Raw genomic sequence first — 27,214 nt, forward strand, 5'->3', positions numbered from 1 at the left:
AAGGAAAAAAGCAAGAAAAGGAAAGAGGAGAAAAGAAAAAAGCAGAAGAAACAAGAGATAGAGAATGAACAGTTGACTAGAAGCCAAAAGACTTCAGTCAAAAAGACCGAATAGGTATCCAGAATGAAGAAAATAACATGGGGAAGCCGCGTAAGAAGGCAGACAGCCAAACCAGCCAAGATATTCGAGAACAACCAAAACCTCTGAGTAGAAAAAGAAAAAAAATAAAAATAAGTGAAAAAGGAGCTTAATATAAGAGAACAAATCTGGAAAGACCCACTTCATATCAAACACAAATAAGATAAATTATGAACATTAAAACAGGGGAACAGCATACTGCCATGAGAACCAATGGAAAGTTCAACGCTTACCACATGCAAGGGGTAACCATGAACATTGGGAATGGAACCAGAGGGCAAAGAACAGGGAGGCATCTGGGGAATAAGTCAACACAGGAAAGGAACATCTGCGGAGAAAAACAAGGATAAAGTCACATAATGAAATATCCTCTGAAATAGGCTAATGAGCCATAATGATGAAAAAGGACAACAATAACAAACATAAAGATAACGACAAGCAAAACATGTATCTACAGAAAAATTGAATAGAAGGCATTTATCTCAGAAGACAAAACATAAAACAAATCGATAATGTTGCTCAGGGCCCTCCAAAGTCCATCTCGCCTCCCTTATGGCGAGAAATTAACTGTCTCAGGTCTTCAGGACGATCAAAAGAGTAGGACCTCTCTTTGTAGGTAACCTTGAAGAAGCAAGGATGAACTAGGCCGTATCTGGCATTCATAGAATGTAGAGCTGGGCGAAGAGGAAAAATTCCTTGTGACGAGCAGCAGTGGCACGGGCCCCATCTTGTGAGATGAAACCCTTTTGACGTGACCATAACATCTGCTTTCTTGATTTTGCCGCTGAAGGTACCATTAATAGTTCAGTATACTCCAAAAATAGAACAATTATCCCTCTGGGACAGTTTACTGACGATGAAGAAGATGAACCTCTGGTTTTTGCTCCGATGCGATAGGCACGCTGTAAATTGAGAGTAGTGCCATCCTTAAGACCAACAACTTTAGGAATATGAATTTTGACGAAGGCAAGCATGTATGACCCCTCCTCTCCCTCAGGAATACTATAAATTTGAAGGTTATTGTGTCTATTGCAATTTTCTAAATCTTCCATCTGCATCTTGAGGTGTTCTATCTCTTTAGACATATTCGCAACTTGAGGTATCACGTCTTGAGTATCACTGATCCTTTGTTCCACAGCAGACATTCCTGAATCCAAGCTAGACCATTTCTCATCCAGCTTTTGAAGGGTGGCATTAGTTTCAATGACGAAAGGATTAATCAGCTTTATCTCTTCCATAAGATCCTCCATAGTTTTAGGTAGAGGCGACTTGGTAGGCGAATTAGGTTCTTTCTTATGACGTTTACGGGGGCAACAGGATTGGATTCCTTGCGAGAGGAGGACATATTTGTCGAAAGAGTTTGCTGACTAAGAGAGGAAGAGTGCTCCATACAAGTGAATGTATTGAAATAGTGAGGCTTTCAAAAAATATACAGTATATAGGAACAGGTATAAGTCATACAGACCGCCGTCAAATGTTCGATCCTCGCCCAAACACAACTGAAGTAACCTGACTGACGCTGCTAGCACAGACAGTTATGAACAAAGTTAGTAATCATCCAGTAAAATTTGTAGTAGCCACCCTGTAATAGAAGGTAACTCTGAACTATTAAAGAAGGCATACCAAACATGGACATCCAGGTCCAGTCCATCGACAAGGAAAGAAGCAAATATGAAGTATAAAGCTTGAGCTGTAGGATACTACACAAGTTGCTTCGCCATATGACTCCAACTAAGCAAAAATAAGCAGTTCCAATGGCGTGTTAAAATGCGTAACAAGATACTATCTCGCATATGTGTGCAGGAGAAATACATAGGCTAAGCAGGCTTAGGTATTCAAATAAGCAACAAGTGAGGGCAGTGATGTAGACTTGAGTTAAGCTGTTGTAACTTCAAGTTAATCAAATAGGAGCTCACCATAAGGAAGAGTGAAGTGAGGAACCAACCGGCACATTTTCTTAATGGCAGAGTATTGCAGAAGTCTCAGAGCGGTGAGGAGACAGGTGCCACATTTGTGAAGCTGCTTAAGTGGAATGTGTCTCCTTAGGAAGCAACAACTCCCAGGCGAAACCACAGCGGTGTCCTGAATGACTTCGCTGCGGGCAGCACTGGGGAAGCAGCGCTGAAGGGTCACATCCCGTCGAAAATCAAAATGGCGGGCGCCACCACAGGAATGTGAGGAAGATATGGCACGGCGGATAACGGGCTGAAAACAGCTGAAAAATAAAAAATAGAAGAAGCTACCTGTGCCCCCGCGCCTACTTTGTGGATGCCTCAGTTCATGTCCAGAAACGGCATGAAATACGGCTCCGTCGGTCAAAGAGGTCCCGCTCGAAGCGTGGAGCCTCAGCTGGAAGCGGCCATCTTGTGGCGGCTCAGACCACGCCCTCCCAGGGTGTGGTGGATTATGGGTTGAATGAAGACTTGGAGAATCTGAAAGAGGTATGTCAGCCAGTCCCTTTTTACTTCCTATGGAGGGGGTGGTTACTACCAGGTGATGTGGGGATTATTTGGATAATTTTTGTTATCACTTAGACGGGTGTAACTCTAAGGCTGGGGTGGGGCTGCCTGGATAACTGTGACGAGGAGGCCTATGAGTCAGAGTAATGAAGATTAACCGGAACATGCCTATTCTGTATGCTATTATTTGCTACGCTATGTCATTGCTGTATTGCTGGTTGCGTTGTATTGTATTGCACCTTTTATATAGCAATTATACCCCTATGTGTGAGGTAGAAATTCGTTGACTATAGAGAGAGGTATTACTTAAAGAAAAATAGCAACAGCTTAGTGATTTATCTACAAGGCCTTAAAAAAGTGGCAGCCCTAAGTCATATCATCAACATAGGATTTCTGATGTGTGCAAGCATGTTATTTTTAGGTCTCGCCTGCAAGACTTTTGTGTTCAATAATTGGCTTGTAACCCACCCATTGCTTACCATCCGTTGGCATCATTGACATTCTTCTTTGTTGCCTTCTAATTGAGCAACACTTGCCATGTGTCACTTCCTTTTCTTTTTGTGGCACACAGACCAAGGACTAATTAGTCATTTTTGATTAGTGTCTCTCTACTGGCCATCGCTGCTTGTGCTGGGATTCAGGTACTATTTCTTCTGGAACAAAGCGCTCTTACATGGTCAATGCTTACTGCGCCGTAAAACTTTGTTTTTTACCTTTTCCCCACCCAGTCCTTGTTTTTTCTTTCCTACCATCCACCCGCCCTCCCATCCCTGTTTTTTAATCCCACCTGTCTGCTTCTTCTTTCTCTCCCTGTTTATTCTCCCCCTCCCATTCTCCCCTCCCAGCCTCTCCGGTCTCTGTTTATTCTCCGCCTCTCGAGAGAAGGGGAAAAATGACTATGAAGCAGCCAGTGCTGGCCATTACATAGCACATTTTATAATCATACCGTTATCCACCCCCATCTGCAACTCATTATCCACCCCTACCCAATTGCCAAAGCCAATAGCTCGCTCATAGGTGATACCTATTTGCCTTCCCAATACTTGTTCATTTATTATATCAGTGTTCTTGAAGATATGCCCAGGAGAGGTTCCATGCCTAATATATAATGTAATATTTAACATTCTCTTAGTTCATGCAAGGTAGAAGTGTGAAAACGGTTTGGTAAAGACATGTATCAGGAAGTCATATTCAATGTCAGTTGTGCAAAGCCAAAGAGTTAAGTAAGTATTATGAAAGAGTAAATCACTATAGACATGCCTGTGGTAATTGAGGTTTCCAGAATTTTGCAAGTCATGCTCACCCGGAAAACCTGTTTTCATATGAGAGCTAAATTCAATATGCCCTAATTAATTATGCAGAAAGGACATAAACAAAATGCAAAATTGTACAATGGGAATGCATGCCAATTTTGGAGAACAGATACGAGGGATCCTTAATTTCTCCATTAACTTGCATGGAAGTGTACATTTCTGTAAGCATTTAAATCTGAAATACCTATTTTTTATTTTTAAAAGCAAGAGTCTCCCACCTAAGTCTGGAGTGTTGACATTAATCTTTAGTCTGCAGATCCACAGAAACTGCTGGGTCTTATAAGTCAGCAGTGTTAACTCAATTGAGTCACCTACCTAGGACTACAACTCCAGAAAGCATAAGTATGTTAAAAGAAAACCAAGGTTCAAGGTGTCAGCTAACAATACACAGACCCACCAGCAGACTAGTAATAAATTTATATAAAATGATGTGTTTCAACGGCCCACTTTTTCTTTGGGGTACAGTGGCTGGGGTTAATTGGTGAAAGATTTGAAGACTGACATAGAAAACAGACATGAACTGTGTAGACGTTCATATACTGCAGCCTATAGAGTCCATTCTCCCGGGTTGTCAGTGAAGCAGCCATATACTATATAGAGGGGCACCGCGTAATTTAAGCAATGACCATCTCGAAAATGGCTGCAACGAATCCTATCATGTTTGGTATCAAACATGTTGGAATCATACCTCCCACACTGTAAACGGTGTGGGAGGTATGATTCCAAGCACTGAGAGAGCCCTCCGATAGGCTCACAGCGCTCCCGGTACCAGCCATAGTGACCCGGACAGCACAGAATGATTGCTGCTGACCAGAGACACGATTCTGCCCTCCTGCTGCTGAGCCAAGCTCGAGCAGGGGAAGGCAAATCAATAGGCATCCTGTCACAGGGAGGTGTGACCACCTCCCAGACAGGATTTAGTGTATTGGGGTGGGGTGTGTGCACTTGCCAGTACTACTAAGTCTGCATGAGGGGCACATTTGGTGCCCCTGTGCATAGTCCAGTTCAAACCAGTCCTGGGAACCGTTGGCTCCCACTCTGGCGCGTAACTGGACAAAGGACATGGGCGTACCCTCCCCCCTGTCCAAACCCTTCCCTGAGAGGGTCCCCTGAATCTTCCCAACCCTTTCCCTACGGTACTTAAGGGCTTACCTGGGTGTAGGTCCCTAGATTCGTCGTGGGTTAAGATTCAGATCAGACACCACTTCTACTTCTATCGTCTGGGCACTCTGGCCTTCTCTGGACTTCGTTTGGGCCTGACTCAGTCTCCCTTCCAGTCTGCAGAATAGTATGTGCCTGTGCATCATACAGGAACCTTCCAAGGCCTGTGAAGCATCAAAAACACTTGAAGGAATTTCTCTTGGAGTGAAGGAGTCACTCCCCTGAATTCGCAGGCACCGCAACTATGTCAACTGGTCTGCTGATTCTGAGCTCCTTCGGACTCCGTAAGGTTCTGCAACACAGGTAATCGTTTTCCACAGCTCCCGAGGCATGCCTGCCCTCTCACCAAGTTTGAGGCCAGTATCCCTCGTGGGGGTTGCAATAATTAAACCCCTGTGCACCGCGTCCAACTTTCAGTTGCAAAGGTGTGTTGGCTTCTTTCCAAGGAGATCTTCGGGCTCCAAGTAGCCCCAACCTCGAGCACATCCAGTGACCAGAATCTTCAGCCACACTGCATGGTGTGCATCGTGGCCTGCATCTTTTGGTGAGCTGCTTGAAGTCCTCTCAAGACTTCAGTGCCTCCAGCCTGTCGGTCCACTTGAGGGTCACACTTGTTTCTTTTGGGCTCCCCTGATTGGTCGGGCCTGCCCTGACTCCCCTGCTTTTGGCGAGTCCCCTGGACCTTGCTGGTCCCGATGGTGCTCCTTCTTTCATTCCTGCATTGGTCGCATTTGCCAATGCTTGTTGGTGCTCCCGCCAGACACTGACCCCTCAGCACTCAACATCCTTTGTGGGACTGCTTGTGCATGGCTCCTGGTCTTCCTCAGCATCGTCTGGTCCTCACAGCTGCAAAGTCAAGGCCATCATCATCCATCCTGCAACACCCGACATCGGAGGGCATTCATCTTCCAAGTCTCCTGGTCACTCCTGAGTGACATAGACTCTGTACCCTCTGCTTGCAGGTACCTCTCATCTAGAACCCACCTTTGGATTTCACTGGACACGTTTTCCTTCTGCAACAATGGCACTTTCCTGAAGTCCTCCATTGAGTTCGACGGCGGTTTCCGACACCACTTCACATATATGCACCCGGCTTCCCTGTTGTAGGTAACGTGGGTACTAGGGTATCCACGGGTGGGGTGGCTCTCCAACCTTCAGTCTTTCACGAGGTTTCTTCAGGGTCCACTGGGAAAGGTCCTTAATCTTTAACAATCCAACCGCGATTTGCGCATAGAGTTGTATGGAGCACGCAGTTGTATTTCCACACTGCACACGCTCTCCGTGGGGTCCCTGTCTACTCACCTTGGGTGGTTCCTTGGGGCCCCAGCACTCTTGACCCTGCATTGATCCAAGTCGTGGTTCTTATACCACTTTCTTAGTATATGGTTTGGTCCCCCCCGGGGTCCACAGTGTATTTCGTGCTATTTGTTTCTTTCCTAAAGTATTGTGTGCATTGTGTTTATCTCCATGTATGAGATATTTGAATGTACTAGAGAGTATTATCTAATAAATACATATTTTTATAAATATTTGGTGTGGTTCTTTTCACTTAATCTATACTATAAGATTGCATTCTGGTAAAACCAGCTGCTTTACACTCCTTCTGGGCTACGCCTGGAGGCTGCTCTCCACAGCTACCACTTACAGAGCTTTGTAAGGTTGTCTCAGATATCTTAAATCACCTTAAGGTTTTTCTGGACTGGTACAAGGTGCTCACTTACATTAGTGGACATCATATACCAGGCCAGCTTCTCACAGCTTGTTACTCTTTTCACTGGAGAGGAGCTGCAGGGTGTGCATGTTGTGGCATGGAATACAAGTATAACCAGTGCTTAGTTTGTAAACATGTAAGTGCCAGGGCCCTCATCAGGAGGTAACAGCGGCATGCACCACCCATTGCCGCTGCCAGTGCTGCCAATAACAATACCAACACAACTACCAACTTTCACTCACCTGCAAGAGTTACAATTCAAATTAATCCAGGCCCCCAAAGCAATAAGAATGGCTTTAGAGGCAAGCATTTGTAATTTTTTATGTATTTAAATTAATAAACAACTGTTGGAGTGGCCATCACCAAATTAGACAACCAGCGCCACCATGTGGCACACTGTCATAAGTGCCAAGTTCGACAATTAAGTGCCAGTGCTGAGCACCAGAAATCACTGGCTCAAATTAAGCACTGAGTATAAATAACAAGGGCTAGTCCAGAGTAAAACAATACATGATAAACAAGATGAATATTCCAAGCCCACAGAAAAAACTTGGTTTCATTTTTAATACGTGAGTGGAGCTCCATCACCATTAACATTACTCACTACGACACTGCACGATCAAGCAGCAGGCTGCATGTAGAACTAGTCCTTGAATTTCTTATGTCCACCACCTTTCATGGAGTGATTACAGAGAAGGTAGCTAACTGGTGAATAATAAAAACCACAGCCTCAGCCACGAGTGTTTGATGGAAACTGAACACTGTTGTTTGCACCCTGTTCTTTTAACTGGCTGCTGAGGCTTTCTTTACCCACTAGCCCCCAGTTCTAATCCCATTTTTCTGATGTTTGGGACACTTTGCACTTAAGCCTTCAAAACCTTTTTCTACAAAAGGTATCCAGGCCAGATTTGATTCCTTATTTCCACATATGTTGGGGATTCTAAACGTACCCAGGGTTTGTGGGTTTTCCTGTAGGGAACCAAGAAAAGTGCCAACATGTAGAAACATAAAACAAATTGGAAAAAGTGGTATGCAAGAAAGCATTTTTTTTATGGCATCAACAAAACGTTTGCTCTCCTCTTTTTAGAGGGAGAAGTGTGGTAATGTTAACTGGTAAAGTTTTTGTGGATCTCTGCAGAGTCTAGAAGTGTCTCTCACAGACATGTGAAAAAAATAAGTGGCTTTGGACAAAGTTTCACTTTTGCAGGGATTTCAGGATAAGAGAACCTAGTGGTATCCCAGAAGCCACACAACCTTGGATTTGCTTGGGTCGCTATGTTTCTGAAAAGCCGGGTGTTCATAAGGTCCCTGGTTTCTGACGTACGTTGCTGACTGACCCAGAGCCAGGCTAGTGCAGCCAATTCACCATGGCAAGTAAGAGAAAATTGGGATTTACCCCCTCTCTGCCAGTCCATTTGTCAAAACTAAGCCCAAAAGAATCCAAATTTCCTTTCACTTGCCATGGGCATGGATATATATCAGGAAGAAACACTGTTTGGGCTCTAGAATGGCAGACTGACGTCTGGACTGGCCAGCCCCATTCTTTTTGAATATACCTGGCATTCAGTGGGCTTTCTGCCCCCTCCTGGTTCAGATTGAGGGTCAATACTACAATTTCCCCCCGCGGGTAGGGGGCAGAAATACTCTTGTGGTTTAGGGGTGGGGGTGGAGCCCAATGTGAGCCAGTCTCCTCCCCATTCTTTAAAAACAAAACAACATGCCTGGGTGTAATGTCCTGTGTGCCCACCACAGGGGGCAGATTGGGAGCAATCCCCCTAATGTGCCTCCTATGTAGGGAGGGACAGCAGAGAGACTGTTGGGATCTTTAGGGGTGAGGGAAAGGTGTGATGCCTGGCAGGCCGCTCCACCACGTTCTACTTCTTTAAACAAATAATCCCTGGTGTGTAATAGGCTTTCTGTTCACACACTGTTCCTCCCCTGCCCAGCTGGGACAGTTGAAAGACTGCACAGCCCTACGACAGGGAGGGCAGACCCCATCACATCCCTTCCTCTTTTTAAATATTCCCTGGTGTCCAGTGGCCTGTCTGGCCCCCTGGGGCAGAAAGACTGTGACGACTGCTGGGCCGGGGGCCTGGCACAATGCTAGGTTGGGCCGACCCCACTCCATTTTTAAAAACACAATCCTTCTGTGGTTACTAGTGGGTTTTGTGCCCCGTGGGTGGCAGAAAGTCAGTTTGCTTTCTTTTTTGGGGGGAAGTACTCACCCATGTCAGGTGGTCCCTGCCACCAAATGAATCCTTGGTGCCTAGTGGGTGGTCCCTGCTTGGGGATCACTTTCCTGCATGATTCCATGGCAGGGATCCACTTGGGAGAGGAGGGGGCAAACCGTTCACGTCCTCAGCACTGTGTGCTGCATGAACAGTTGGTCCACCAGATTTAATGGTTTATTAATAAACAGCTATTCTGATGGTTGCCTATCACAACAGTGTTCACATTATCACGTCAGAGCCTCTCACTGCTGCCCCCAAATATCAACTCATCTCAGTGCCTAATTTGTGCTGGTGGTTTCTGGTGCTGGGCACTGGCACTTATTTGTCAACTATGGCACTTTTGACAGTCTGCCACATGGTGGTGCTCTTTGTCTAAATTAGAGATGACCACAACAAAAGTTGTTCATGCATTCAATAAGCATTAAACATGAATAATACCTGCAACGCAAGCCATTCTTATAGCTTTGGAGGCTTGGAATAGTCTTAATTGTCAGACTTGTATGGTGTGATGGTTAGTAGTTGTGTTGGTTCTGTCACGGGCAGAACTGGCAGGGGCAATGGGCAAGATGCAGTGGCGTCCTGATGAGGGCCCTGGTGCTTATTGTTTTATAAATTAAGCACTGGCTCATCTACTGGCACTGAGCATAGGAGGACAAGCCAGCCAGAGATCCTCTAATCTACAGAATTGATGCCTATCTGGATTTCCATTCAAATGGCGTGCTCTGGGGATCATAGGTCATGAGCATGCCATTTACAGGCTGTTTTTCCCTCTATGTGTCCTTGTGATGTGGAGAAAAAGTATCATCCTTTATCCCTCGTCTTTAAGGATTACCAGCTCAATGACCACACTACCTCCCTCTGTGCCAGTGATCAGTGCCCCACTAGGATGAACCGCTCCTCCAATCATCAACAGCCAACAGCAGGGTCCATCAACACTGCAACACTGCCCAGGCCAAGCTGAGCAGCTGCTGACAAAGGATGCAAGAGGTCTGCAGCAAGAGACAGTCTGGCTCCCGCCCCAGGGGACCAAAGGGTAAAGTACAATGCCCTAAGTGTCGGGGGCCCACCCCACCAGGTGATGCCCTGACCAGTGTAGGAGGGCCTCCCATCGGGTGTCCTCAGAGCTGGTACGGGAGTGACTATAATTTCAAAATTAGGAGAGAGGGGTCCCACCCACCAACGGGACAGGACACCAAAATTAGACACTTCTGTCAAAAACAAGATCCCTTTGGGCTCCTTTTAAAGCATACAGGTATTCTCAGTTACCATACATACACCATTCAAATCTTCAGCATTCATACGAAACCAAAAAAGATAATATAATTTGTTTTTATTTTATTATATACGGTTTTCTTGGGATTAAAGATATACAAATAAAAATGAATTCATAAAAAACACATCATCAATGTACATCAAATGATCAGAGAGAATTAAAATTGTTCTAAAACACAATCTAAAAGACTGTTTGGAGACATACATTGGCACACCAAGTCTTACAACCAAATAGATCAGGGTCAACATTTTTTCATATTATCCTCTTTCTTAATGACCCCTGTAGATGCTTGGGTGCTCAAATAACACAAAGCACCGCGTTTCAGTGGCACAATATGGTTCGCCACCTTCTTCAGGCTTAACGTAACAAATAAGTGTCTCCCCATGCAATCTAAAAACAACAATATATAAAAAATGCAGTTAAAATACAATTACAAACGGTCTGACGATTTTGGTTTCTAGCATGATGATTCAATAGCTATCCATACCATCACACACCATTGATATGGTATCATACACACACACACATGCATGCATATCACACGAGTGCCCACCCATTGTGAGAAATACCAACAAACAATGGGAGAACTGTTTCTTCCTCTGATGTAGTTGCTTTTCACCTCCAGACCACACAATACAAACAGTGGGAAAATGGCATATATGTCCTCCCTAGAGAGAGTAACAGCAAAATTTGGGCGTCATGCTAGAATCTTCTTATTATTATTTTTACTTCTTTTTCTAGCTAGCATAACACTTGCCACTCAATGAAAATCACACAACGGGTGGGTACTCGTGTGATTTGCATGCGTGTGCATGTGTATGATACCATATCAATGGTGTGTGATGGTATGGATAGCTATTGAATCATCATGCTAGAAACCAAATTCGTAATATAAATAGATTTATTGTATTCATGAATGATTTCTTAATATATGTTTGTACTAGCAACAGTTTAATAAATGACTAAAAGAAAAAGATGGATTATAAGTCAGACCGTTTGTATTTGTAATGGTGCCTCACTTGTGTGGGAGGCCCAAGTACCCGCGACAGGCAAGGGCCCACAACGTAGTGAGGCGAAATCAACACTGCCTATCAAAAAATGTTTTGGGCTCTTGCCTGTCACGGGTACTTGGGCCTCCCACACAAGTGAGACACCATTTTTACCGGGAGACCTGGGGGAAAGCGGGGTGGTGGTATATTTGTGTGAGCCCAGTGATGCCACAACTTTCCCACACAAAAATGTGTGAAAAAAGTGATTTTTTCAGCTAAAATTGAGGTTTGCAGGGGACTCTGGGTAAGGAAACATTGGGGGATCCACGCAAGCCATACCTCCCTCGAAGCCCCCGAGTGTCTAGTTTTCAGAAATGTAGTGAGGCGAAATCAACCCTGCCTATCAAAAAATGTTTTGGGCTCTTGCCTGTCGCGGGAACTTGTGTCTCCCACACAAGTGAGGCACCATTTTTACCGGGAGACCTGGGGGAACGCTGGGTGGTGGTAAATTTGTGTGAGCCCAGTGATGCCACAACTTTCCCACACAAAAATGTGTGAAAAAAGTGATTTTTTCAGCTAATATTGAGGTTTGCAGGGGACTCTGGGTAAGGAAACATTGGGGGATCCACGCAAGCCATACCTCCCTCGAAGCCCCCGAGTGTCTAGTTTTCAGAAATGTATGGGTTTGGTAGGTTTCCCTAGATGGCCGCCGAGCACCGGGCCAAAAACCCAGGTGACCCCCCTTGCAAAACCAGATCGTTTTGACATAATTAGTTGTTTGTTTCTTCAGCGTGAGAATTTTGGAACAATATTGCTAGGAAAATGTGACAGACATTTTGAGGTTTGCAGGACATTGTGGTTAAAATAACTTTTTGGAATTCACAAAAGAGACATCGCCATGAACTCCCATGGGTTTACGACAATATCTACAGTTGGTGGGTTATTCTTACATGGAAAGTACACCTTGGCAGAGAAACTAAAAAGACAAAGATTCCTGCACAGCCATCTATTCCTCATACACACACACATACTGGTTGGATTTGGCACGAGGGCGAGTCATGGTTCAGTATATAAAATTTTATTAACAAGAGATTTCACAAAAATGAAATGCACTGTCAATAATTAAATGGACAATAAACCGAACCAATGACTCGCAGCTCATGAGCTGTAAAGCCACGGCAAGGCACCAACCGCTTTACAGGCCATTCACACACCTTTCATACGTGATACACACAAGACCATTCACACCACTTTCACACGCCCACATTCCTGACACAGCAACTACACAAGCTGATGGATTCTGTGGAGTGGCACTTAGCTAGCAATGTGTATAGTGACCAGCAGCAAGTCACTACTCACACACAGCCAGCCGAGCGCCAGTCCACGCACACCGCTAGCCGAGCGCCAGTCCACGCACACCGCTAGCCAGACACCAGTCCACGCACACCGCCAGCCAAGCGCCAGTCCAGGCACACCGCCAGCCAATCGCCAGTCCAGGCACACCGCCAGCCAATCGCCAATCCACGCACACCGCCAGCCAATCACCAATCCACGCACACCGCCAGCCAAGCGCCAGTCCACGCACACTGTAATCCAAGCGCCAGTCCACGCACACCGCCAGCCAAGCGCCAGTCCACGCACAACACCAGTCAAGTGCCAGTCCAGGCATAACGCCAGTCAAGCGCCAGTCCACGCACACCGCCAGCCAAGCACCAGTCCACGCACACCGCCAGCCAAGCACCAGTCCACGCACACTGCCAGCCAAGCGCCAGTCCACACACACCAACAGCCAAGCGCCAGCCTACACACACCGCCATCACATTTAGGATTTTTTTTAGACAAAAATAAAAACACAAACAAATTGCAAATAGATACAAATCTTCTAACACAAAATCAGAAACTAAATAAATTGCACTAATGCCAACCTTGAAACAGAATCAAATTTTTTAAAGAATACAGACCAGGCAGTTCACTTTACCACTCATGGATGCTCCCAAAAATTATTTTGCGTGTGGTACGCTCTAAAACAGGCAGGGACACACAGCCCATGGTTAGAAGGACACTTGGGGCAGTACATACGAGTCTCCTTCCGCGCACCTCTTCGCCAACAGACTCTACATCTCCTACTGGAAAAGTCTTTTGAGGGTGTGGGAGGAATGTGATCAGGAAAGTGGCGATCTTTCAATGTAGCAACATCCTTGCCTGTTCCACTAAAACAAGGATGCCTATTACAGACTCCTGAAAGTCATCTTTGACTCAGTGCAAGAATCCTGGAACACAACAAAAGCATTAAAGGTTGCCAAGTGGAAAAGATGGATAGCCAACTTCTTGTACCAAATGTAAGCCTTACGAAGAGCAGCGTAAGGTTCCAACCTCTGATCTACTCTGTCAACACCACCCATGTGCCTATTATAGTCTAAAATGCACACAGGTTTGCGCGCTTCAGCAACCTGACCCCAAACAGTCACAGGTGCAGTGCTTTTATCATGGATGGTAGTCAGCATGTAGACATCTCTCCTGTCTGAAAACTTCACAGCTAGAAGCTCCTCGCAACTTAACGCACTGCACCTTCCCTGCACGAGCTTTTGACAAACAAGTTCTTTTGGGAAACCTTTACGGTTAGAGCGGATTGTGCCACAAGCAACAGTGTCCACTTTGGCCAATTCCCTGAACAACCGCACACCAGAGTAGAAGTTATCTACATATAAATGGTGGCCTTTGTTAAAAACTCCTCTACCAAGTTCCCAAACAATTTTCTCAGTCACTCCAAAAGTGGACGGACAACTAGGGGGGTTAATCCTGGATTCCTTACCAGTGTACACCCTGAAATTAGAGACATATCCAGTCCTACTGTCACACAGCATATACAGCTTAATTCCATAGCATGCCCTCTTACTAGGAATGTATTGTCTAAAAACCAAGCAGCCCTTGAACAACACCAAAGACTCATCCACTGCTATTTCTTTCCCTGGAGCATAGATCTCAGAAAATCGATCAACAAAGTGATCAAGGACAGGCTGAATCTTAAAAAGACGGTCACAATCAGGGTGATCTCGTGGCAACGCTAAACCATTATCGACAAAATGCATCATCCGAAGCAGAAGCAAATACCGATCACGACTCATGACTGCCGGAAATATAGCAGTTGCCATCAAGGGACTAGTAGACCAATATGAAGACATTGATGGCTTCCTTAGCAAGCCCATCAAAAAAGTTAAACCCAAGAACTTCTTCATCTCATCCAGATTTGTGGGAGTCCACCGGGTAGCTCTAGAGTGGGGCTTAAGGCAGGCACTGTTGTCCCTCAAAAACTGTTGAGCATACAAATTAGTTTGCTCAACAATCTCTGCCAAAAATACATCATCCATAAACAACTGAAAAAAATGTATTGGCAAAACGTTTTCAGTATTTACTCTACACCCTGGAACACCAGTAAAGTCTGGCAATGCTGGCTGCACCATCCCTGGAGCAACCCAGACGTCAGCACTTTCAACAGGAAGCCTTGCAGCCCCAGGCTGCAGTCCAGATGCCTCTTGCCGCACTATACCAACGGGAAGCCTTGCAGCCCCAGATCCCTCTTGTCGCACTACACCAACGGGAAGCCTTGCAGCCCCAGGCTGCAGCCCAGATGCCTCTTGCCGCACTACACCGACAGGAAGCCTTGCAGCCCCAGGCTGTAGCCCAGATGCCTCTTGCCGCACTATCGGCACATCAATGTCCTCCTCTAACACTGGCACTTCATCCACACTAAGAGTAGCTTCATACGCACTGAGAGTAGCTTCATCATCCGATGATGCCATTTGGAGAGAAAACTCATTGCCTGAATCTTCCCCTCCCACCTCTGCCTCAGAATCGGAGTCAGACTCTGGACAATTGTCAGAGGAAGACTCAAAAAGCATACCAACAACCTGCTGAGCAGTAATCCTGCGGCTAGCCATTATCCTTACTAAGAAAGGAAACTGCGCAAACAAATCAAAAACAACCAACACTGTGCAAAATAAGTAAGTAAAAAAATGCCGTGGGTGTATCTTGGCTAAAAAACACAGAGAAAAGAAGTGTTGCCGTTACCTTTAAATATTGCTAGAGTGAAGGAAACAGACACACTCGGCAAACACAATGAACACAGTGAGTCCCACCCACCCACTGATGGATGGAATTATTTCCACCATTCAGAAACTGCTTGCATGGTTCCATAAAAACATAGGTGCCATCATTGGCAATACAGATTTTCCTCTAGGTGTTGCCCATACGGAAGTAGGGGTGCTGAGCTACTTTTTCTTGTTCTTCTTCCTGATTTAACAATTTGATAATCCTGAGGGTAAACATAACTTCTCACAGTGTCACTTCCATCGATGTCTACAGTTAAGGTATTATTTGTAATCTGTTTGTATACAGATACTAATGAGAGCTTCTTAGGCAGAAGAATGCCCTGATCACTCTCCTAGACTCAGAATGGAGACGTAACTAGGCACAGTGTCCTGGTAATATGAAACGCTACAACAGAGGCACCCTGTGAACCATTAGGAACAAGTAAGCATGAGAAAACCTTCGAGGATGAGGACCAGGAACCAACATCCCTCAGAACTCACACTACAACCTTCTACCCCTCATGGAGTTCTGTGGACACATTATCTGGACTTGTCCAACAAGTCGATATTTCAGGGCCCACCTCCATAGTAAAATTGACGCAATCTTAAGTAGCAAATTTCGAGCAACCACCATCTCTTCTTATGTGGTATGATGGATGCTGGGACCCTTATTAAAAAATTATCTTCTTATGACTGTAGTAGACACAGGCAACAACTGCAGCCAGACACAGTGGAAATCTGCGTGCACCCCAAAAATGAGTTGATGGATCAGGAAAGTAAGAAATCTAACAGAAATGGAAAGGATGGCGCATAGGATCAAGCTCAAAGTACCCCTCTTTTACTACAGATGGGCTCCATTCAATCATCGCCACACACTTGTGGGATGTTGGCTGAAACAAAAATCAAAACAAATGCCAATCAGAAACACTTTCAATCAGATCAAGCACACACAGAGATAAATGTGACTTTTCACAAACTTTAAACAGGGGCCCCCACGATGCACACCATCAGTCTACAGAATTTTATCCCTAAGAAGTCACCTTACAGATCTAACACCACCCAGGAAATATGAACCTGGAGCCTCGCAAAACAAGCCCATGTGATCATCCACAGCCAACTGACCAACATAGACCAGCCACTGAAAGACCCCTGTTGAGACTGCCTTCTTCAAAACCTCTGTGACCCAGACCTAAGAGTACAAATCGTGACCAAGAACTTTTCCGCCCACTAATTCGCAGTTCCTACCGACTTTCCTTCGCTGTTTCTGCCGATCTCCTTTCCTATCTGTGCTTAAGGGTTAGCGGATGAACCCTTGAAATAAAGAAGTTTATGATGGTTCCTCTTCCATACTTACTAGAACAATGAGCATAAGAGGGCAAATCTCCACTACACGTAAATGACGAAGAAAAGCCTATGACGTACCCACAGAATTCTCAAACACAAGCAACTGCTGAAGCATATCAGGTCAACAAACCTTTGTGGACTTCTTGGAAAGTGAGGCAAAATGTTCTCTCACATTTGCCAGAGAAGAGTCCTAGCATTTATTTCTCGATGTATCTGTTGTTCAGTAGTTTTTCTGAAGAGATTGCTCTGTATGTACAACACCGGCATTGCTCCTTTCTAAAAACTGTTGAATAAAAATTCCAGTTAAACAAGCATTGGCAAAGCCTTGGCATGCTGGTACAATGGTTATTTATTTTTTTACATTGTATATTGCAAACACAAGCCAGAAGAGAAAAAAGCATTGGCAAAGCCAGACGGTCTCACCTTTGAGACATATTGTCTTGGCCAATAGTTTTAGTGATCCTATACAATATTCCCAATGCATTGCAGCATGGTTAAATATTTAAAAAAGGCTCTATGAACCATTGCCCACCTAATTTTGTAGGCATGTGTAACTTACATGCACATGCCTACATAATGATGTAGAAGCTTATTTTCCATTTTACAAACCAATCCAAGTTGGACCAGCAAATTAAAAAAAAATCAAAAAAATAGCAGAAAAGCATTTTTTTCCCTTCTTTTTGAGGCACATGGCGGAGTAGGCACCACGGAGGGTGTGTGTGAAGGAAGGAAGGAATGGAGGGCAATCAACACAGGAGGCAGAAGCAGCACAGAGGCGGTGGGTGTAAACAACATGTAGGGCACAGGTGGGGGAAGCAATACAGAGGGAAGGCAGAAACAAAACCTACGAGAGAGTGGACTATAGAGCACTGGAGAAAGAGAGGCACACAGGCCAGGGAGAAGAATGTGGAGTTACTGGGGCTGCGGGAGGAGAATTACACAAGGGTGAGCACAAAAAATAGAGGGGCGGGGAACCCGAGGGTGAGCACAAAACAAAGAGGGGCAGGGAGAATCACTCAGGTGAGAGAGAGCAACAGAGAGTGTGGCATGGGGAAAAGAAGGGAGACAGCTGGAAGACACATGCACTCTCCTGGAGTGCTTAAACAAAAGCAAACTAGTGCTACAAAAGTGGGCAGTGCAAAGACGCAAGTAACGCTTCCATGCTCCAGGGGGGGGGGGGGCAAACACAAGTAAAGCCCTCACAAGCAGACAAATAAAAAACGAGCAAAAGAGAGTGACAATAAAGTCATCCAATGGCAATGCACACAGTAAGCTGACAATAGGTATTTTTGCCAACAGACACCTTGCGCTGTCAGGAGGCTGTAAATAGTGACTCACTTCAAGGTATGCCTCACCCACACCAGCCCAAAGGGTGGGGCAAGAACTACTAACAACACATCAGGAGATATAACGCAGAGCAGAACCCAGGCTCGCTTGGAGGGATATGTGCTGGCGCCACAGATTAAAGAAAACCCCTAAGGCGCGACACAAACTGAAGGCCGCGGACTATTCTATCGATACATAACATATATTTGTGCGTTTACAGTAGTGAGAGAGTTTTTTTTGTTGCATGCAGGGAAGGAAGAGGAGAAAGAACGCGGACATGGGGGGGGAGGAGGAAGTGCGCTCAATACAATATTAAACCCAGATGTTCTTAATAGTAGGAAATCCGTGTGAGGAAGGCAGGAATTGGAGCAACAGGGAAAACAAAACCTGTCACGGGGTCAGCACGTGACTGTCCTTGTTCGTGTGCTTTCACAGGGTTCAAAATCCCAACGAAACAAACAATCTTGGAATAAAGGTGAAAAAAGCATGTTTTTTTGTGTTGATCAGGCTTCTGGACTTCTCAAAGATCGATTTTTTTTTAAAATCTAGAAACAGAAAACAATGCCGAATGCTGATGGTGAAAAAGATGACGTATTCCTTTAATAATCTGGGTAATGAGTAACAGCTCCCGGCTTCCCAGTACCACGCATGAATAGCTCATCCTCAAGGAATTTTCTTGTGGTCCCGGTTTTACGATAGGTTAAACAGGACTCCAATTTCAGCAGGCAACAAAATAAATCCTTTAACAAGCATTGGCCGTGCAATCGTAAATGCGCGGCGGCGAAAGTGATCGCGTTCGCGATCAAGGGTGGCGAGCGATGGCTTAATGAGCATGAGGAAAGCCTCTGCTCGTAAGCGTGCGGCCGCGCACATGCACTGTAGCTCTAGGCCGGCCATGGCAGCATTTTTTTAAGCCCCCTCACAAAAAGTCTCGCCAGACCCGCGCATGCGCTGGGTCAGGCGAGACCTAAACATCCCTGGTGCCTAGTAGGGTTTTCTGCCCCCCCCCCCCCGCCTAGGGCAAAGAGGCCACAAAACAAGGGGCAAATCTTTCCACAGGAGGGGCAGAAATAACTAACCAAATGTATAAAATAACAATAACCAAATTTATAAAAACAAATCTGCCCCCTGGGAGCGACCCTTGCCCAAGGGGTTGTTTCCATTTTAATTTCAAATACGTCCCTGGTGTCTAGTGGGGTATTCTGCCCCCCCGGGGGCAGAAGCCAAATACACGGGCTGATCTGCCCCCGGGGGGCCAGAATACACATTAAAAAAAAAATTAGGCCCGTGGAAGCGACCCTTTCGCAAGGGGTCACTTCCATTTTTAAAAAAAAGATCCCTGGCTCTAGTGGGCTTTTCTGCCGCCCCCCAGGGCCAGAAACGACAAAAAGGGGGGACAAAAAATACTTTTTAAAAAAATGTGCCCTCTAAGGAAGCGACCCTTGCCCAAGGGGTCGCTTCCTTTACATAATAAAAGGACACCCTGGTGCCTAGTAGGGTTTTCTGCCCCCCCTCCCGCCTAGGGCAAAAAGGCCACAAAACAAGGGGCAAATCTGTCCACAGGAGGGTCAGAAATAACTAACCAAATGTATAAAATAACAATAACCAAATTTATAAAAACAAATCTGCACCCTGGGAACGACCCTTGCCAAAGGGGTTGTTTCCATTTTAATTTCAAATACGTCCCTGGTGTCTAGTGGGGTATTCTGTCCCCCCGGGGGCAGAAGCCAAATACACGGGCTGATCTGCCCCCGGGGGGCAGAATACACATTAAAAAAAAAATGAGGCCCCTGGAAGCGACCCTTCCGCAAGGGGTCACTTCCATTTTAAAAAAATAGATCCCTGGCTCTAGTGGGCTTTTCTGCCGCCCGCCGGGGCCAGAAACGACAAAAAGGGGGGACAGAAAAGACTTTTTAAAAAATGTGCCCCCTAAGGAAGCGACCCTTGCCCAAGGGGTCGCTTCCTTTACATAATAAAAGGACACCCTGATGTCTAGTGGGGTATTCTGCCCCCCCTGGGGGCAGAAAAGCCGAATACACAAGCTGATCTGCCCCCGGGGGGGGGCAGAGTACACATTTAAAAATAATTAGGGGCCTGGAAGCGACCCTTCCCCAAGGGATCGCTTCCGTTTTTATAAATAAAAAATCCCTGGCTCTAGTGGGCTTTTCTGCCCCCCCTGGGGCCAGAAACGCCAAAGACAGTCCCCGGGGGGCAGAAAAGAGTTTTAAAAAATGTGCCCCCTAAGGAAGCGACCCTTGCCCAAGGGGTTGCTTCCTATAGCTAAGAAAAGTACTCCCTGGTGTCTAGTGGGGTATTCTGCCAGGCCAAAACTACGAGGCAATCTGCCCCCAGGGGGGGCGGAATACACATTTTTAAATAATTTGCGCCTGGAAGCGACACTTTCCCAAAGGGGTCGCTTCCGTTTATAAAAATTAAACATCCCTGGCTCTAGTTGGATTTTCTGCCCCCCCCCCCCCCCGGGCCAGAAACGCCAAAAAACCGAGGCGATCCGGCAGAAAAGTCTTTAAATTATTTGCCCCCTTTAGAAAGCGACCCTTGCCCAAGGGGTCGCTTCCTTTACATAATAAAAGGACACCCTGGTGTCTAGTGGGGTATTCTGCCCCCCCTGGGGGCAGAAAAGCCAAATACACAGGCTGATCTGCCCCCAGGGGGGGCAGGGTACACATTTAAAAATAATTAGGGGCCTGGAAGCAACCCTTCCCCAAGGGGTCGCTTCCGTTTTTATAAATAAAAAATCCCTGGCTCTAGTGGGCTTTTCTGCCCCCCCCCCTGGGGCCAGAAACGCCAAAGACAGTCCCAGGGGGGGCAGAAAAGAGTTTTAAAAAATGTGCCCCCTAAGGAAGCGACCCTTGCCCAAGGGGTCGCTTCCTATAGCTAAGAAAAGTACTCCCTGGTGTCTAGTGGGGTATTCTGCCAGGCCAAAACTACGAGGCAATCTGCCCCCAGGGGGGGCAGAATACACATTTTTAAATAATTTGTTCCTGGAAGCGACCCTTCCCCAAAGGGGTCGCTTCCGTTTATAAAAAATAAACATCCCTGGCTCTAGTTGGATTTTCTGACCCCCCCCCCCCCTCCCCGGGGCCAGAAACGCCAAAAAAACGAGGCGATCTGGCCCCAGGGGGGGCAGAAAAGTCTTTAAATTATTTGCCCCCTTTAGGAAGCGACCCTTGCCCAAGGGGTCGCTTCCTTTTACAGAAAAAAGCATCCCTGGTGCCTAGTGTGGGCACTCCTGCAGCACGATCGAGACGCTGTGCGCGATCGTGCTGCAGAAAATGCCCTGTATTGAGACATCAGGAGAGAGGAAATACTCTTTCCTCTCCCCTCTCCCCCGATGCCTCAATCGTTGACAAAATCACCCCCGTGGCCCCAGCAGCCAGCAAAACTTACCTCCTCCTTGCTGGGATGCCTGGAAGCAAATGGCTTCCAGGCGTCCCAGCGCTTCCTGATGACGTTGGCGCGCGCTGTGCGCGCTGATGTCATGGGGAAGCGTGGGGGGGTCGGGGCTGGCAGCGGAAACTCTTCCGATGCCATCCCCCTCTGTGGGGGCAAGATCGATGTCCCAGAGGGGAAGCGCCAGTACATCTGGACCCATAGCTATTACTATGAAAAATATAAAAGCGGACGGCGTGCTGCCTAATAGGAAAGCACGTCGTCGGGGGAATAGTGGAAGATCATTAAAGAAAACAGTGCTAACAGACTAGATAATGCAGACTGTGTAACAAGACAAGTAAAAAGTCCAGTCCTTATGGGAGGTTACAAATGCAGACAAGGTGGTACCAAGGAGGGACTACTAAGCCTATTTATCAATCAAAAGCAACAATTTCGAAAGGACAGTAACAGGAGCCAATTGAAAAGATGGGCAGGAAATGGGCGGAGCTTCCATTCCATACCTGAATACAGCATGCCTCGCAGAGCAGCACATGCGCTGCCCAGGCTTGACCTAATGACAACAAAGGCGCTACCTCTATGTTGTGTTCACAAGGGCCTTGATATTATTAAACATTCATATCAGTTGTCACGGGATGAATGGATGGTACTCAATGTCTTGACATCTGAAGGATGAAAGGCTGTCCTGCTTGAACTGCAATTTGCGACACACAGATACAACAGGCACATTGACCGACTAAGCTATCACATTAAAGCTGGGGGGGGAAGCTCCCTTGAATGTAACAAACGAGGATTGGGGGGTAGGGGGGACCAGCCCTTTCAAAAGCCGAGCTGGAATCACATCACCACCTCTCTTCCCTCTAAGGCCAATAAAAAAGTACCTTGTCAATAGGTAATAACCAGTGTTACTATTCTAAGTTCTTTGAAACCCACGCCACTGTATAAAGTGCTATAAATTCAAAGACAATAAATGACTAATCAGATACTTGGATTGGAGCGTGTGTCTTGCATATAATATACAAATTAAAGCAGGAAAGCATGACCACTCAACCCCCCAACCCGTTACTCTACAGCCTCTCCCAAACTAAAGTTCGAACCGGATGTAGGTCAGCAAAATAATGATGCACCGGGTGGCAGGCTGCCTAGGTTAAGCCAGGACGAGTAAACGATATTGGGACTACACTTTGAATCTAAAGTTGTTTAATTAAAATGTGAGAATGGTAAGAATTGAGGATCAAAGCTTTAATAACACGCGGGTAGTCCGAGATTCTTCGTCCTCACAGAGCATGAAAACAAATGAAGAGATTTGTGTTCAGATACATAGACAGAAGGTAGCCTGAAATGGCCTGGCCCGTTGGCTGCACACCTTACTGTGTTGTGGCCCAAAATGAATGCGTTTGGCAGGCAGTTTTTAATAAAAGGCTACTTAGTAGGCATGAGTGTTTTTACTACTGCCTAATTGTATACCATAAAGGGTGTGCAATTACACTGTCGCAAGCATCTTCGAAAGGCATAACAACACTTGGTTTTCCTGGAGAGTTTGTGAACACCTGCAAACCTGCGAGTTTGTGAGCATCACACACTTCTCTCCAACCTTCTGGGAAGTGGTAAGAGATTTCTCTAGCAAAGTGCTGGAGTAGAACTTTCCGGGGTGGGGACAGAAACCCGCCAACCCTAATGGAATTGTAGGTGACGGTGTTTCACCACCAAGAAAAATGTTTATAATAAAAAAAATGCCAATTGACAGAGAGCTGCCTTTCCCCAGTGTGGCATTGTTTCCTCCCAGTACGGTGCTGTACAGTGTTTATATCTCTACTCTGGAGACTTGGCAACACAGTAAAGTGGACCACGACACTCCCAGCAGTGCACCTGGAAACCTGCCTCTAGTGCTGCATTCTAGGCGTGCTGCGGCCACTGCTTGTAATAAAAATTAGCAAACAAACTTACATCTGAAGTACTACTGCAACTAAAGATTTACTGTTGCTTTCTGTGAATCGGGTTCCTTCAGCTCAGGAGACGCAATATCCAATTCGGGGTTGAGGGTATGGTTGGTTGGAAAAGGAATTGAATGAATGAGTCTGTGCGTGAATGAATTGAGTATTTGTGTAGCACTGCGAACGTAATTGTTTCGAGGCACTTCTTGCCCGTGGGCCATAGATACAAGCATTTGCAATGCAATAGGTCTTGCATTTGCGAGACTTTGAGCTATTGGCATTGTTAAATGACAATGCCTTTTATTTATGTGTTACTTTTAAAAACCTAAATAAAAGGCATTGTCATTCACAATGCATACAGCTTAAACTCTTGCAAATGTGAGACCTATTGCATTGCAAATGCTTGTTGTGACCTTAGTGGGGGCTGGGTGAAGCTACGCACGTCCAGCCTGTCCAGGCAGAAACTACGAAAGGGGGATTTGTGGTGAGAGCGATTAAGCGGTCTTCGGAGCCAGAGAAGGGCTGCAGCTATTTTTTCCCGCTCCCCCGCTCAGTCCCAACCGTGTGTGCGGGAGCATGGGGAGGGAGGGTGCCCGCTGTGCCTGGCCCAGTGCTGTAAGGCCAGAGGCAGGCATGGGAAGGAAGCTCGGTTAGGCTTGCTTGCTCTGGAGGCTGAGCTGGGAGGAGGGGACGGGAGGGACGAGTGACTGTTACTGGCTGTGAGGCTTCTTCCTATGAATGCGGGGAAGGGAGAACAAGAATGAAATGCTACATTTAAAGGCTGAGGAGCAACTCAGACTTTTTAAAGGGACAGTGTGCGGCGTCTTTGGAACGATATTGGAAGCAGAGGCAAGAATAAATAAATAAGAGCAACAATAAATAAATAACAAGCGCTGTGTAACGATGTACGTAAAGCGGGCGCTATAGTAATTACTTTTTTTTTTTAAATCAAAGTGTGTTTGGGCAGCTTGGAAAGTCAAAGCATGCATGGCGCGCTGAATGCTGCAAGAAAGCATCTCTTGCCTGCAGTAGGAGAAGCTTATGAAAGAAAGTAGTGCTTACAGACTAAATAAGACGTACCATGTAACAACTGAAGTAAAAGGGCCGGTCCTCATGGGAGGTTACAAATGAAGACAAGGTGGTACTAAGGAGGGACTAACAAGCATATAAACGAATCAGAAGCCAGCATTTACGAAGGACAATGACACAAGCCAATGAAAAGTATAGCCGGAGAGTGGGTAGACCTTCAAATCCATACTCCAATACAGCATGCCTCGCACAGCAGCACATGCACTGCCCAGGCTCGACCTAAAAATTAAAGCTATTTGCAAAGTAAATAACTTAACTGGGCCCAGGCCGATTTCCACAGCAACTAGTCACCACTCCTGGACTAGGGCCCAGCTCAGAACTCCATGAGACAGCACAGTCCGCAAGTGCACCTGCTACTGTATACATAACCCCACACAGCTGCAGTGGCCCACCCCACAAACAGGAGGAGCTTGTATTTATGCGTGACATGCACATTTAGGGCGGTGCTGCTAAACTTGCGCTAAAATGAGTTTGTCTAACCTGTGACGCGTGCACCGCATGCATCCTAACACCGCCTTAACAATATACATTGTGCGCGTCACGGTTACAAGAGGATTCTCCCATTTACTATATTTCAGAATTAATTTTTGATACCGCAGCGTCAAAGGTTCTTGTATTTTAATGAATTTACCTTAGGAACTAGTTCCCGAAGATCCTGGGTTGCATTGTATTGCACATAATGACTTGGTGGTTTCCCGAGTTTCCTAAACTCAGGAGAACTGGCATGACACGCACGCTGTTTTTTGTAGACTATAGCTCTGCGTTTCCAGGGATTATTGTGTTTTTCCCTAGTGTGTATGACGCAAGATTGATTTATGCTGGGAGGTTTGGGCCCTGGGGTCTGTCTGGTCGATGAAGGGCCATGGTGTTCTGTTCTCAGGGTGCAGCAGCCCTGGATAAGCAGCGCGCTGCAATAAACCCCAGAGCACTGGCTACACATGTCCTTCATGCCGTACAGCACGCACACGTTTTCTCTGATGTCATCTGAATCTGTTTTCTGCGTAACCCCGCGCCGACCTTCGTATCTTCGCCGCGTGCTCTTCAGCTCAAGGTTTGTAAACAGGCGTTTGTGGCTCGTGCGCTCTCTGGAAAAAGAATGAAAACAGTGCTCTTAATTACACGATACGACTAGTTTAAAGAGACCTTTGGCACAATGTAGCAAACTTGTTTTTTCAGTCAACTAATTGTTTGAACTCCAGGGCACGCAGCAACGTCTTATTCCACCGGTGTTGGTGTTACAGCATGGATGACGTTTTGGCAAAAAATTAAGAGTAATTTCGTGTTTTATGTTAAAATGTTGTACTGGCTGAATCATATGAAACGAAACCATGAAAAAGGTTCCCAAAAGTAGCAAGCTAACTTCAAAACGGAGTTTCCTTTACCTATTGGAATACAAAGTGGGGCCGGTGGGACTGGGAGTCCTCAGCCGTCTTTAACTACCCAGCTGGGTGCTAGGGGCCCACTGTCCTTACTGGCATAGGGGCCCCTGGCACCCTTGCTTCACCACTGATGTGATTGTCTTCCTACTTCAGTTTACAGCAGTGGTGGAAAGCAGTAGAAACCAAATGGGGGACCATTTCTTCACTAAACAGGCATTCGGGATAACTACACCCTCCCTCCTCTTTCCACCTTGCTCCACCCTGTACCCTCTCATGCTTACATTCTAACTTCCTCCCCTCTACCTCTGTGCCATAAGGAGTGGTGGCAACAGATGAAACGAAGATGGCTGTCATGCACAACATCTGGAAAAGGGTCTGTTGGACGAGGGTACATGCTTACAACAATCTGCCATAGATTGAAATCCCTTCTGATGTTATCTTATTTACTGGCACAGAAATGTTTATGGACGATTAACTGCCAAGAGAGCAAAGCCTGGACAAAAAACAACCTGCAAGAAACATTGTATTTAATGACACTTGAACAATACCGCACAACTGCGACCCCCATCAAGTGATATCCTAAGCATATTGCTGAATGCATGCCTGCGTAGGCCTTAAACCCATACATGTGTGAAGCTGTTGTGCGTGCAGTGTCGAGCACAGAGAAAACTCTGCCACAACTCAGATATTCATCATCAGAGCCAGGAGTGGCACAATGCTAAGATGCAATATGGCTGAGCAACTCAGCAGATGGGTGCGAGGCTGAACCCCGAATGGTGAAGAATATCAAGTCAGACAGACCCCCTCAAGCAATATTAGTGACCAGTTGTTTCTAATGCGTGACCAACTACTGCTGAAACTTAATCATAAATCTGATCTGCATCAAAGAGTTGCTAAGGTAACTTGTTAGTACCAATGTTGAGTGAATCTGGTGACCATCACAAGACACCATCGAAAAAAATCAAGGATACTACGACAACTTTTTTCTAATAGACAAGGGGCACTGAGCTCTATTTTTTTTAAAGCAGATTTATGTAGTGCAAACTTGACCCGAAGGTATTGGAGCGCTTTACATAAGCACCAGTTACGTTACACAAGGACACATTCATTTTTTTTTTTTTTGATAGGCACGGGGAGATTAAGTGATTTGCCCAGAATCACAGGATGTGGAGTCGACTCCAAGGCTCGAACCTTGGTTTCCCAGCTCCAACGTCGGCAGTTTAGCATCAAGACCACATCCTCTCTCCCTCTCTTGGCTGAATTCTGCTCCAGTGGGCTGTTTGGGGTCTTTATCCCGAAAGACAAGCGTTAATGGGATTGGACAGAGGTTCCCTACATAGAAAAAGAATACCATAGTAATGCACTAGTGCT

At 46.0% G+C, this 27,214-nt stretch overlaps 1 protein-coding gene across 1 annotated transcript in view; it reads right to left on the reverse strand.

Moving 5' to 3' along the window:
- Window positions 1-27,214, reverse strand: part of AOPEP (aminopeptidase O (putative)) — a 1,648,611-nt gene that overhangs the window by 1,520,904 nt on the left and 100,493 nt on the right. The window contains exon 2 of the mRNA XM_085632907.1: window positions 372-466. The gene's annotated coding sequence lies outside the window, so the exon portion shown is untranslated. The remainder of the gene's footprint in view (window positions 1-371; window positions 467-27,214) is intronic.

Source organism: Triturus cristatus, chromosome 2_1 (assembly GCF_964204655.1).
Source record: "Triturus cristatus chromosome 2_1, aTriCri1.1, whole genome shotgun sequence".
Classification (NCBI taxonomy): domain Eukaryota; kingdom Metazoa; phylum Chordata; class Amphibia; order Caudata; family Salamandridae; genus Triturus; species Triturus cristatus.